General features: G+C 39.9%; 1 protein-coding gene across 2 annotated transcripts in view; it reads right to left on the bottom strand.

Moving 5' to 3' along the window:
- Positions 1 to 13,382, bottom strand: part of LOC139727910 (tetraspanin-6-like) — a 74,949-nt gene that overhangs the window by 48,188 nt on the left and 13,379 nt on the right. The window lies entirely within an intron of this gene.

The following is a 13,382-nucleotide window of genomic DNA, read 5'->3' as shown; positions in this document are numbered from 1 at the left end:
TTACTAAAAACACACTTGTAATTTCATGACTATCCAAAGAAAAGAAATATCCACTTTTGTAAAAACCTTTTTAAAATTGTGTGAAATAGATTGCCTCCCTCATTATAACAGAGTTTGACATTACATGAATCCTCTACATGCAAGAAGTTTTTCAAACGGATGAGTGTAAAAGTTTGATATAGATTCTGAGACAAGTCCATTTCAAACTCTTAACCCATTGAGGACGAGTCCCGAGTATACTAGGGCACTTATATGTCTATGGGAAATGTGTGTTGTAGCAAAGTCAGTCCGCCCTCAACGGGTTAACATTCTTTTCTGAGCCCCAATCATATCTTCTCATGTGTTGGCACATGGTATTGGAGAAACACCCACTCCTTGGAAAAAAATTGTGATGATGGTGACTCTGCCAAGAAGGTTCTCTTCAAATTAGGGATGCAACCTTTACAAAAGGCCTTCTCCTGACAATTTGTCAAAGATTTGAGAGGTTTCCAATAAAGCTTCGACTTCAAGCAGCAGTAATTGCACCATTATGGTGGAAAACTTGCTGCGGACACGAAACCGTGGACCAGATTTATTTGGTTTCTGCTCCCACTTAGGCAGGGTGCTGTCACTTTAAGATGTAAATAAATAAATACAAAAAGAGAAATGGCTCCCAGAGCTTAAAGGAACTAAGCATAAATTAGCAATGAAAGTAAGTTCAAACTGATGCTTAATGTCACACCTTTCTTGCACTGATTCTGTGCATGATTAGATTATACTTTGTACTAGTAAATAATTCCTGCAAACCTTTATACTCTCCCATATTTTCAGAATATTGCAAACATGTACTCTTCATATTAATGATGTTGGAATCTATTGTAATGTTCTGTAAAGAGGAATTTAGTTACATATGCTCGTCACATGAGGACATTTCTCATCTTATGTCAAGGTAAATCATATGCAATTCTACTCATATAATGTAGATATGTGTATGTGTGTGTGTGTGTGTGTGTGTGTGTGTGTGTGTGACTGAAGTAATAATGTGTCATAACGTGCTTTAAGCACCATCATATGCTGAAAAGGTACCATATACTACAGGAGGCAACCAGTCTTATCATTATTATTACTATGAAGGAGGAAAAACTGTAAAGGTATCATTGAAATTGGACAAATAATAAGAAAATTATGGGAAAGAAATTTACATGAAACAGTGAAATCCCAATCACACATAAAGCACAGACGATGTGATGTCATTATATCGTAAGTCTGCAGTTGATCTAATTCTTTGCCTGATCCCCTTAAAACCAATACAAATCTAAAATTAATCATATCCTTCTATTCAAATTCATTCAGGCACAGTAAAGGTTGAGCGATTATTATGTTGTTGTTTTTTTAAAGAATGTATCTTCAGATTCCTGGGGTAATATTTAGCTCCCACCATGAGCAAAAATAAAATAATAATAAAAGAAAATAAATCCACATATGGGAAACGAGACCCACTGTTCAAGAAAAGTTCTTCTTTTAGGATCTCCATGAAATCAAAGGGAGAAAATATTAGACAATTAAAAAAAAAGACAAAACTGCATTTTGAAGTTCGCAAGCAGAAAACATTTGGAGAGTTATCATGTTATGGAGGATGAAAAAGCTATGGAAAATTTGGAAGAAAATGGGATGAAAGGGATGGTACAGTATTGGTGGAGATGAGAATCCGGCTTTTAACTTTTGGCGAGATACCAAGAAAACACTTCTGAACTAGTACAGAGCATACCATTTTAAGAGGAATTCACAATTCATTTGATGAAAATCGGGTTTGGAATGACTGAAACATCCAAAAACAAAGTAAAACAAAGCGATCGTAATAAAAGGTGGGTCCCACACTTTATCAGAATCGCTCTGTTTTGGATATCTCAGCCATTTCAAAACCAATTTTCATCAAATAAACGTTGAATTCCTCATGGAATTACATGCTCTTTCATATTTGATAAGAGGTTTCTCATTATCTCACCAAAAAAAATGTCAGAAACCTAAAATTAGGTCTCAACCAAAACCATACGGTCCCTTTACTATAGTCAGCAAAGCAGGTTAAAGTTGACTTCATTGCCAAACCTAGGATTGAATATCTGGGAGAAGTGGAGGGGAAGTTATTCACCACTCCGCTGCAGACTGGTAGGACGGATTGTGTTCTGTCTTTGTTTATACTGTGTTTACACTCCTGTGTTTATCATCGCCCCCAGCCCCTGTGGTCTTCATCAGATGGGAGTAGCTGTAATCACACAGGCGTGAAGGCTGGAGAGATACCAAGGGGGCGTAGCCCATCTAGAGTAGGGGGAAAAGGGTGCACCCTGTGGCAGGAATGTGGGATAATGTTTTGCCCCCACCGCCCGCCAGCCAAAACATATTCAGGGAAACCAAAACCACTGTTACATGAAAAGTTCATCTTTTGGCTCAACATAATATTAAGGGGCAATTCCATTCTATTTCGTTGAATTTGGTACAGAGAGTTTTATCGTCAATCAAAACAAACAAAACAGTGCAAGTTGCCTCTCAATTGTAAGAGAGTATGAAAGTTAGGGAATCTTAGAGTTTTTCTTGCTTTCCAAGAAATGATATTGGTCATGATAACATTTATAGTGGATCAGTTAATGATATTACTGAAGTATGTCTTTCCCATTAGATATTTACATCAAAAGCAGTAGAAGATTAGTTTTGGCAATGACTTTGCAACTACAGCAAATTTTCCTTCAAAAAAGGTCAACAGCATAATAATCTGATGCCAAAGATTCTATTTTTATTTCATTCAACAATATGCAATATAAAAAATCAAGCACCTGAATCTGTGAGGGGGGATTGTATTCACCTTTAATGTGCATTATTTCTTCTTCTTTTTTTTTTGGTGAAAGATCTCAATGGATTGTAAAAACATTAAATTTTGAAATTCTGCAACCTTCTGACATAAACTCAGAGTAGTCCTGGGCTGGGAGTGATCTTTGGATTTTCCTTGAAATGATCATACAGTTTCTTTTCAACTTCTGGCAGACTTAAAGGGATTGTATAGTTTTGGTTGAGGCCTAACTTCAGGTTTCGAACATTTTTTTGTGTGGGATAAAGAAACCTATTGTTGAATGTGAAAGAGCATGTAAGTTATTCCAAGAGGAAAATTGATGAAAATTGATTTTGAAATGGCTGAGATATCCAAAACAGAATGATCCTAACAAAAGGTGGGACTCACCTTTTATTACGATCACTTTGTTTTACTCTGTTTTTGGATGTCTCAGCCATTCCAAAACCGATTTTGATCAAATGAAGTTTGAATCCTCTCAGAATGGTATCCTCTATATTTTTTCATAAGTGGTCTCTTGGTATCTCACAAAAAGCTAAAAGCCCAATCCTCATCTCCATCAATACTATACCATCCCTTCAAAATGTCTCCTTGCAATAATAACTGTGTACCACAGCATCCACCATACCACAGTGTAAGCAACACTACTGGATATTCTGTGCTGATCAGCATTCAAAACACACAAAGGATTATACTTCCATTTGATGGAGACACATTATATGCCACTTTCATCCACATGACAACAGTAAAACTAAAAGCTCTGACCACTTTCGCATCTAGGTGACACACCCTGCTGCTTTTACAGGCTACAAGTACAATGAGCTTATTTCTTATTGGAACATACTCCTTCATCCCCCATCTAAACTCCCAACAGAAAGAACCCACCCCCTTCCCCCCCCCCCACCAAAAAAAAAAAAGAGACCCGCGGGTCTAGCGCTCACCTGAGTATCGCAAGTTCACCTTTCACGCAGTCACTAATCTAAATTATTCACAGCTCTACCAAAATTTGACCAGGCATTCTGAAGTAGAAGATGAAAATGTACAATAAGGGCCCAAATTTTTAAAGATTCCTTAATTTGGGGAATTGGGGGCCCCCTGGGGCCCTCTGGGTGGGGCATGGTGCCCATTTTGATAAATTGAGATCCTGACCCCCTAAGGATGCTACCTGCCAAGTTTGACGAAAATCTATCATGAGGTTTTCAGGAAGAAGATGACAATGTACGATTCAGGCCCCCATTTGGACCTTCCTAACCAACCCCCCCCCCCCCCCCACCCCTGCCCCCAAGAGGGGCACCCCTGGATCTCCTATGAACAAACTCGAAACTACAGTCATTAATGTACTCACTCATAGTACTATCTTAGCTGTATAACTTCTGATTCTAGAGAAAATTTTTAACGATTCCTTCATTTGGGGGGTTTGGGCCCCCCTGGGGGCCCCCTGGGTGGGACATGGTGCCCATTTTAACAAATTGAGATCCTAACCCCTTAGGGATGCTACCTGCCAAGTTTGGTGAAAATGGGTCATGGGGTTCTAAAAAAGAAGATAAACATGTACAATTTAGGCCCCATTAGGACCCCTCCTCACCTCCCTCCCCTGGGTCCCAAGGGGGGCACCCCTGATTCTGCCATGAACAAACTTGAAACTGCAGTCATCAATGTACTAACTCATAGTATTAACTTAGCTCCATCACTTCTGGTTCTAGAGAAGAAGATTTTTAAAGATTCCTTAATTTTGGGGGATTTGGGCCCCCTGGGGGTCCCCTGGGGACCCCCTGGGTGGGGCATGGTGCCCATTTTAACAAATTGAGTTCCTAACCCCCTAGGGATGCTACCTGCCATGTTTGGTGAAAATGGGTCATGGGGTTCTCAAGAAGAAGATGAAAATGTACAATTTAGGCCCCATTAGAACCCCTCCCCACCCCCCTCCCCTGGGTCCCAAGGGGGGCATCCCTGATTCTGCCATGAACAAACTTGAAACTACAGTCATCAATGAACTAACTCATAGTATTAACTTAGCTCTATCACTTCTGGTTCTAGAGAAGAAGATTTTTAAAGATTCCTTAATTTTGGGGGGTTTGGGCCACCCTGGGGGCCCCCTGGGTGGGTTATGGTGCCCATTTTAACAAATTGAGTTCCTAACCCCCTAGGGATGCTACCTGCCAAGTTTGATGAAAATCGGTCTTGGGGTTTTCAAGAAGAAGATGAAAATGTAAAAAGTTTACGCACGACGCACGACGGACGACGGACGACGCACGACGCACGACGCACGACGCACGACGCACGACGCACGACGGACGCCGGACGAAGGGCGATCGCAATAGCTCACTTGAGCCTTTGGCTCAGGTGAGCTAAAAAGAGAAAAAAAATTCTCCAGAAATCCATATTGCTACATCTATGACTAAAGCGCTATCAAGGTAGCCACGAGGATCAGAAATTTACAGCCGTGCGTACGTGTTTGTGCAACTGTCCGTCCATCCGACTTGTGGACAGACTGGTCCATCGGGCAGCCACGCGGTCAAATATTGACACCAGCATACGTAGTGTGTGCAGTCAGTGCACGGAGAATACATTAACCCAGTTTGTGGTAGACCATGTATAATGTGTAAACTGTGCAGTACATTGCACTGGGATTCTTTTCCCAGACTTCCCACCTCCACAGAGAAAATGACAGAATGAAGATCTTTACAATCTTGTGAAAACTTGAAACATTTTCCTGAATGATTTCTACCCTCCCCCCCCAAAAAAAAAGAAAAAATTTAAAAAAATCATAAGAATAACAGAAATTATACTCTAAAAAGTTATCAACCCATTGAGAACAGACTGATTTTGCCAAAACACGCATTTCCCAAAGACATCTGCCCGAGTATACGCGGGACTCGTCCTCAACCGGTTAAGAACTGTTCGTGTGCATTATATATGCAGATAATACACTGGTATAAACATAAAAAAGTACATTGTATGCACTCATTACATTTTGCATATAGGCCCTATATATATGCATGAATTAATTCTTGTGGATATTAATCGCTCCACACCCCTATTAAAATGGATAAGGCCCATTACTCGTAAAGTCCCTACCAAATACTTTGCATTGGGTGACAAATTCTTTGAACTTTTTTTTTTTTGCCCTAAACATTCATACAATGTATTTTGTCTGCTTATCATTATAGATATTTTGCATAACAAGTGGTAATTTAAAAAAAAAATATCAATCATTTAATTATTCTTTCTTAGCTATCGTCTTGCGTGCAATGTGGTATCGTCTGTAAGTTAACACTTAAAAGTAGAAAGTACTATTCAGGGCTTTTAAACTTACAAGCAAAAAAAAACAACAACAAACAAACAAACATGAAAAACCTTCCTAGGAAGTGGATTTAAAAAAAAACAACTCCACAATCTTATTCCTTTTTTGCCATTGCAAATGCTCACTCCTTGGCTTGCTAGATTTATTTACTGTGTTTTTTTGTTTTTTGTTTTGTTTTTTTTGGTCACGTGACAGGGCTCATTAAAGTTCTATAATTCTTCACTGCCTGATGTGAATAAGCAAACTTTCTGCCAGGCAAACGAAGCACATAACACCCCACATCTGGTTGGCCAGCTTCTAGGAGGCTGCTAAACATAGAGGACAACAATAGTTATGTTCAGACGACAAGCCTTAACCTCGAGGTTAGGGCTTGTAGTTAGGGACTGTGAAGACGCACTCGTAGTTAGCTAACCTCAAGGTTTGCTCGATGTTAAGAGCCACGAGAAATCTCATGGTTAGCGCTCTAACCACGAGCCATGGGGGGTCCCCACTCTAGTTAAGCACCATGTGGACACAAAAATCAACGCACTCAAAGGGGCAGGAATGTAACCTCGAGGTTTCGTAACCTCGAGGTTAAGATTCGTCATGTGGACACACGTCAAAGTTAGGGGGCAAGAGCTAAACCTCGAGGTTTCCTAACCTCGAGGTTAGGGCTTGTCGTCTGAACATAACTATTGTTTAGTTCCGTCTGTCTGGAATGTGGTCTAATTGGTCACCTGTGGATTGATTGAGGCACTCCCCAGAGTTGGACCCACATAGCAACACTCCCATTAAAGTCACTCTCAACCTGAGCTGGGGCAACCCGCAACATTTCTAGCATGGGAGACCTTGGACTGAAAACTTCTGGGTGGAGACCTTGGGCTGAAAACTTCTGGGTGTAAACCAACCAGATCGAGTGATTAGCGGGTTGGGAGTGGGTCGTAAAGGAAGTGGGTTGGTGGGGAACACTGATTATGAAAGAGAACAAGTCCGAAGTGCACATTCACTACCACATCCAATTAGGTTGAAGTGAAAACATAGTTCTGGTAAGGTTTTGAGAACCTGTCTTGCACCATTTCATATTTTCTTACAATATATCAAAAGAGCCTACTAAGAAACTTACCTGGCTGACGGGATTTGTCGGGATGATGGGTTGTTTTGGAGTATTTTGAGATCTAAAATAAAAAACGGTATACCAACTTTTATTCCAGAAGGATCCAGGCTAACTTGGTCTCAGGGACAAGTCGGCCCTATTTCAGACAATTTACACGCAGTTCATGAGCGCCAAATTTTATTCATAGGCATACGCTCATTTTGTATGCGGCCAAAGAGGTTCTTTGATGTGCGTGTTGTATCAACTCGGCCCATAACTGCGACCAGCCAGAACGCGAAGCACTCCCATAGTACAACATTGTACAATCCAGAGGGACAACTCGGCCCGCCGTCAAAGTGAGGTCGAGTTGTCCCCGAGTCCGAGTTAGCCTGACCCCGCTCTGAGACTGCGGCTCCGGCAAACCCTTTTGCTTAATATTTCACATTTTCATCGTTACCCAACGAATGCCTTGTTATTATACAGCATTATTCCACATATTTCTTAGGCATACGTATACATTTTGGAGCAAAATTCAACAATTCTGCAGGCGTACCAGAACTATGTTTAGCCTTTAACCCTGAGTCTGCTTTGAGTGGCGACTGGCACAGAAAGCCCCACATCCACTGTACACAGTTTTCAAAGTCCCTGGCAGTACACACCTCTACATGTAGGTATACCTGTACCAAATTTGAATAAAATCCGTCAGGAAATGTCTAGTATTGCGCACACAGATATAATGCGGCAGCGGCATAATAAAGCTGAATCCAAAGTATCCTGTGGTACAGGTACCTGGGGATACACAGAGTAGTATATGGCAGCAAACCCCCCCCCCAAAAAAAAAAAAAAAAAAAAAAACCACAAACAAACAAACAAACAAACAAACAAAACTTAGACTCCCAAATATGTCCACACATCCACACACATGCCTACAAGCACACACTCACACGTATAAGGGAACCTCCAGGTTTTTCAGTGATTTTCGAGAGAGCTAAGGGTTATTCTGATGCTAAACAGTTATATTAACCCTTCCATTAAAGCATGAACATTATCCACATTCAAAATTGCCACTGCAAAATATCAGATTTTAATAACAGACATTCTATATTAAAGTTAAAAAACATTCAAGAAGTTAAAATACATCTGTACTCTAATAAGTCAACTAATTTTAATTATGCTTTAAAAATCTATGCTAATAGCTTTTTCTGATTGGTTGACTTTGATTCAAATTGAAATATTTTCTTTGGAGTAAACACAATTTTCATAGCCCATGAACCCTTTTTCCACATCAATCCAAGAACTTATTCCTTACCACTTTCCAAAAGCAAAATTTCATATTTTGCCAGCTCCGGAAGTGTTTACAGTGCAGACTGCTTTGCAAAATGTGGCAATGGTAGAAGAAAAAGTTACAATGGTAGAAGAAAAAGTTCTGGACAGTGAAGATTTGGCAGGTTTTTGTGACAAAAGATTTTAAACCAGGAAGCTGCCCTCATTATACACTGTCCGTGAACTGTTTGGAACACACACCAAGAAAAGCACTGAATGTTTTGATTTGGTCATGTGAAAAAGTCCAGTGCTTGTGTTGGACAAAGGAAATTCTGAGCTGTGCCCGAACAAACACAAAGATGAGATCGCCTGGAGTACATCTGATTGAGCTTGTGACCACCTATGTTAATTAACCTGTTGAGAATGACCCGGTTTTGCTATAACACACATTGCCCACAGACACCTGCCCAAGTATACTTGGGACTAGTCTTCAATGGGTGAACACACTTTAAATGTTTCCTTCTTGTTTCATGGTTCAATCCCACAGCATGTTTAAAGGGTGTGTACAGTTCTGGTTGAGGTGAGGATTTAGCTTTTAACGTTTTGCGAGATATTCAGAAACCACTCTATAAGATGTCAAAGAGCATGCAATTCCAAGGGGTATCAAAAGTTTATTTGATGAAAATCGGTTTTGAAATGGCTGAGATATCAAAAACAAGGTGAAACAATGAGATCCTAATAAAAGGCATGGCCTGTCGCTTTTTATTATTATCACTTTTTTGGATATCTCAGCCATTTGAAAACCAATTTTCATTAAATAAACATTGAATCCTTCCTAAAATTACATGCTCTTTCAAATTTCATAAGAGGTTTCTCATTATCTCACTTAGGAATGTTCAAAACATGAATCCCACCTCAACCAGTACTGTACAGTCCCTTTAAGTTGGCTTTTGATGGACATTAAAATCAAACAGGACAGTGGAGCTTTCATGAAAATCAGACTAGATACTGTATTAAAAAAAAAAAGTTCTTACACAGTCAGGGTGACTTGGCAGTATGGACACTTGTTCAAACAGATGAAACATCAACTTAACCCCATTCCATACAAGAAACTGAAATCTCCATAAACTTTGGACAGGCTCCATAAAGTTCTAAAAGGCATTATTTACCATTTGCTGATGAAACAAAAACCCAGCCTTCGTGCTTCAAAATAGTTCTAAAATATGAGTTAGGGATATAAACAAATAATGTAAAACTGTTATTCAGTATAATCAATGTTAAGTATTGTTAGATATACAAAATTTGAACAATAGATATAAGAAAATGATTTCTAGAGTAAACTGTCTACAGTTATGGTTTACTGAGAAAAAAGTGATACCTCCATATATTTTAGGCTTTAGTGCGAAATTTTTATATGGTTGGATGTTTATGATACTACTGACCTACACATAAGTATCAAATGTGATAACTAAAACATCTTTTAAATCACTGCTCCCAATGTTAAAGAGCACCTTTACAACATATCACAGGGGTCACACCAAGAAGATATGCACAAGGGGGGGGGGGAGCTTTAAGTGAAAACCTGAAAAGCATGGTTACTTTTTTTTTTAGGGGGGGGGGGGGTTCAAAATGAGTGATTTTCCTTTCACACCCTAGTAAACTGAAGGATGAGGACTTGGCATGCCATCCTCCTTAGGTCACTAGAGGTCGACAAAAGCTGCTAATGAGCTGACAATTTGCCAGAAAACATGTCCCCAGGCACCTTATAAAGCCTGGTCACATAAACCATGTAGCCTTCCTTCAAGGACAAGGAGCAAAATTGTTTCCCTTTCCCCTCCTTTGATTTCAAACGGGAGACTTGGTGAAAGCAATCACTTCAACAACAACAACAAAAAAGAATCATATGAGACCCATGCACTTACAGCCTGGTTTATTCTGTAAGCACACCAGTACATTGTACATAAGCAAGCTTTCCTTGCTTGCTCTACATTTTCCTTATCCACAGAACTGATACTAACATATCAGATTCAGCAGTGAAACCCATAGATTAATGCAGAATAACATTATGCCAACCTCTCTATTAAGGGCACATTGACCTGAAATTTTCTGAGGCAGAATCATGACCCTATTCCTAAATGCGTTTTGAGGCAAATAGATAAGTGCAACCGTGTTTTCAAACGTGTTCAGAAACGCCGATTAGAAATGCCATTCAAAGCATGAGTTAAAACGTGTTTGAGACCACAATCGCCTTTCCGCGAGTAGAGAAACACAATGCCGTTTTGAAACACATTTATATCACAGAGCTTCCTATCCACTTTCAGCTGTTTCTGATTGTGGAGGAGAGTGTGCACCATTTGTGTTTTCTAGACAATGTGTGTGCGTGAATGATGAAGGCGTATTCCCGGGTCAAATGGCACAAAGCAGCTGCGCAGTGACAATACTTGAATCGGGATAACAATATGATGGTTAGACAAATGCAAGATGCAGCACCTCAAGAATCGCATTTCAAACCATCTTCGTAAGGGCCATTATAAATGCATTTTGAAACGAATTAGATTAACACAGCCAATGAAATATCAGATTCAATAGTACAATACATGTAGAAGGATATCATTCCAGCCTCTCTCAGATTAGATTTCTAAGTCTAAAAGCGGTATTACAGATTTTGATTTTCCTGAAATCACTGCCTTCTTTCCTTCTCTCCACTCCTGTCCTACGTCTCTCTATCTCCTTCTGTCTTCAGAAGTCTGCGTGCCAGTCCTTGGGCACTGGCAGACGCAAGGTGAGGAGAGCTGCATCCACATCACTGTCGCCATGGCGACAGGCACCGGGGCAAGTTGTCTGCTCCCAGTGATTGAGGGAAGAGAGGGTGTGCAGCTTCAAAGGACATAATCCGTGTCCCGCATCACTCGCCAAAAATAGAGCAGCCGAGGAGGAGACTCGGACAAGGATGATGCAGCAGATGCAAGACAATCAGGAGAAAAAAAAGACAGAAAATACAAAAGAAGACAGAGAATATGGAAGAAAGAGAGACAAAGAACTAGAAAAGAAGGGTAAGATGTTTACGCAGGGATGGGAAATTGGTAAATCTGTCTCATTCGAAGTCATTGCCATTTTGTCGCAGAGTTGGTGCAAAGCATCGATCTTGGCCTCCGCTGCTTGCAAATGGGAGATGCATCAATATCGGCAGCAGTGATGCCAAGTATATGACGTCATGTGTACACTTACAAACCATGATATCTTCACTCACACAGATTTACAGATGGCTTGAAAATACAGCAGTCATGATTAGCTCATTTACTCACATTCAACACTGATTACACCTGAAAAAAAATCATCAAAAAATACAAATTATAAATATCATACTGTTCTCTTGATATAAACACAGAAATTAATAGATATAAAACTGACATTTTCTTCTCTTATTTGAGGGGTGACCGTTGCATTTCTAAAATCATACTTTAAGTCAGAATTACAACTCAGAAAGTGTGCAAAGCATCATCTTTTTATAATTGTGCTTATATCCCGAAACTGAAGACCTGATATGTCTTGGCATATCCTGAGTGAGTGTAAGCTATGTCTGTTACATTTACTCAGGGGTCTTTGAAGAAACTTACCAGAATAGTTATGTATGTGCTGAGGTGCCCTACATATACTCAATTAAAGGCATAATTTACCATTTGCAGATGAAACAAAAACCCAGCATTAGAGCTTCAAATTAGTTCTAAAATGTGTGTTAGGGCTACAGAAACAACCAATGCAAAAATTTGAACCAGTGTAATCGACGTTAAGTATTGTTGAACATACAAAATGTGAACAATAGTTATAATAAAAATGTTTCCTGATTAAACTGTCTACAGTTATGGTTCAATGAGAAAAATAGTGATATCTCCTTATATTTCAGGCTTTATTGCAAAAATTTTATGTGGTAGGATGTTTTGTGATACAACTGACCTACATATATGCATCAAAAGTGATATCTTTAACGTTTTTAAAATCACTGCTCCTGAAGGTTAACAGGACCTTTAAGAGTAACCTTTCAAATCACAGATGTTGTTTTGGGGATATAAAAATAATTGTCAAGTCTTTATCTCTTTTGTAGCTATGGAAAAGATGATTCCTTTACGGCAACTGCTTACATTTGGGCCTTTAACACTCCGCTCCATAGAAGTCCCATGGGATCGACCTGACCCATGATTCAAAGCAACTTTGTTGCTCCTTTCATTAGCATAAGATTGAAAGCTGGCAAGTTTCCTGAAAAGCTAATGATACACTTTGAAGAGGATGAAAACTGAATCTTATCTCTTGGTCCTACTCCAACTTGTTATTCCCCTGGAGTGCTCAATTGGGCCATCACTGTCAGAGCCACATATTGTACACCTATATGCACATCAAAGCATATTGCAATGCAAGACATCTGAGCTGTAATGCTTTTGGCTATGAAGAAGATTTCCTCAAGTCCAGCACTTTTTGGTCTTTGGGATCCAGTCTCTGGGCCCCTATAGGGCTTTTTACACATGTGTTTCTTAACCCCGGACTTTCTCTGACCCAGGACTATCGTTAGTCCCGTACCAATTTTTTCAGCTTTTTACACTCGCCAATTAGTCCCGTACTATCTCTTGTCCGGGGCTAAGGAGAAAACTGACCTCGTATTTCTTAGCCCCGGACTTTCCAAACCACATGAATATTCATAATTACGCTGTGTACTGTACACGTACACGGACGCACCGGCAGCACTTGATTACCTCGTTTCTGATTGGTCAGTGGGCGTCGAACTTCGTCTCCGTCGCTTAGCCCAGGATTATTTTTTCGTTCTGTTTACACTCACTTGCTTGGCACCGCAATTGCGGTGCTAACCCCTGCTATTTTGCAGGGCCAGATAGTACCGTACTATCGGTGGGGCTAGCCCACTTTGGCAAAAACGA

This window comes from Diadema antillarum, unplaced genomic scaffold (genome assembly GCF_040938485.1).
Source record: "Diadema antillarum isolate AM-2024a unplaced genomic scaffold, OU_Dant_1.0 seq00000160_RagTag, whole genome shotgun sequence".
In the NCBI taxonomy this organism is placed as follows: Eukaryota; Metazoa; Echinodermata; class Echinoidea; order Diadematoida; family Diadematidae; genus Diadema; species Diadema antillarum.
The sequence above is the reverse complement of the archived record's forward strand: the minus strand, read 5'-3'. Positions and strand labels throughout refer to the sequence as shown.